General features: G+C 46.9%; 1 pseudogene; it reads right to left on the bottom strand.

Moving 5' to 3' along the window:
* Positions 1-316: 316 nt before the first annotated feature.
* LOC100723537 (ATP synthase subunit d, mitochondrial-like) lies at positions 317-836 on the bottom strand (annotated as a pseudogene).
* Between the last annotated feature and the right edge of the window lie 747 nt (positions 837-1,583).

Below are 1,583 nucleotides of genomic sequence, written 5' to 3'. Positions count from 1 at the left end.
ACCTGTCACCTCCATAGGACCCAGTGAGGGTGTGAGGGCACAGACTCTCTCGAAGGGGGGATGCATGGGCCTCCTGGTGTGGAGAAAAAAAAGAGGAGGGGACAAAAGTGGGTTGGAGCTGTGTTTGCTGATGGTTTGGGGCACCCTGATCACTGGATCCTCACCTTAGGGAATGTGAAAATGTCCCTGAGCTGTGAGGTTGGTTTGGCTTTTTTCTGGTTTCTTATTTTTATTTTTATTGAATTATATAATATTTTTAATTTTTAACATCCAAAGTTTGTGACTTAAGGGCCAGAGCTCTCTCCAAGACGCAGTTTTATAAATTCTCAATTGGCTGGTGAGGCCAATAGTGATACTTCTTAACTATTTTGGTTTCTAGGAAGACTTCATTCAAATCCTCAGTGGTCACCTGATCAAATGGAACTATGCTGCTCATTTTCTCCAGCTGTTTCTCATATTGTACAACCCGGCCTTTGAGAGAGAGACAAACTCAGAGCAACCTTCCACATCTTCCTTTCCATCAGCATCCATCCATCAGCATTTATCCACTGGCACAGGGACGTTCAGGGCATTAAACTTTGCTTCCAAGTCATCCACCAAGCCTGCCTTGGCCACACTGACCTTAGAGTAAGCCCAGTTGGTCACTGGTGGATTCTCAGCCAGAGCAGCCAACCTGAGCCGAGGGTCTCATTCCAGAACTTTAGAGACTCAGCCACAGCCTTTTGATTTCTGGGCATCATCTCCCCAAAAGCTACCTAGTCGATGGCTTTTGGAGCGAGTTTTCGTCCATCTTGGGATCCTTCACTGACCCTGTTATTTTTATTTTTATAAAGCATGGAGAATTTTATCTTATGAGTTTCCAGGAGAATAACATGGTGTTCCAGAGTACAGTCCCAAATGCGTTCCCAAAAGTTACACTACCTCAGAGGAGGGAGGCTGGTCTGAGAGGCGATGGGACCTAGGATTGCACTGCTTGAAAATCCTCGCTAAACAGGCAGAGCTCACGTCCAATCCCAGTGCAGTACGCTTGCCCCTCTCCACCTATGAGAAGGAAAGATGCTGCCCTAAACTCAGAGTAATTTTACCTAGTGTACCATATATATTAATGAATTCAAAACTTTCAAAGGAAAGTATACAGAGAAGATAGAAGTAGGAAAAGAATAGTAAGCCAGGAATGAATCCACCAAATGTGCATGTGGTTTTCAGTCTTGCCTAGTTCCAGTTATGTGTGCACATCACAAACCAACAAAACAATTCACTCAACATTGCTGCTCCCCAGCCTCTAAACAGGGTAGCCAGGCCGCTGGGGGGCCTCGCATTGTGCCAGCGGGGCGGGCTGTCTGTCACTCTCCAGGCCGGCCAGAGCACACCTGCGTGTTCCGAGTCCCTCTGTGGCCACACAGCCTGTGTCCTTCCTCACCATGACTGCCTCTCACTAGACACAGCACCAAATATTCCCCAGGGACCTGCAACACCCAAGAAACAATGAACACCCAGAGAGAACCTGTCTCCCCAGAGCTAAAGATTACTATCATTGATCAGGGGGAAGATTGTACATTCGGTCAAATTCCACCCAGGTTTTG

Source organism: Cavia porcellus, unplaced genomic scaffold (genome assembly GCF_034190915.1).
Source record: "Cavia porcellus strain 051 isolate PalLab524CR breed Dunkin Hartley unplaced genomic scaffold, mCavPor4.1 scaffold_18, whole genome shotgun sequence".
NCBI lineage: Eukaryota > Metazoa > Chordata > Mammalia > Rodentia > Caviidae > Cavia > Cavia porcellus.
This window is presented reverse-complemented; position numbering and strand designations above follow the sequence as displayed.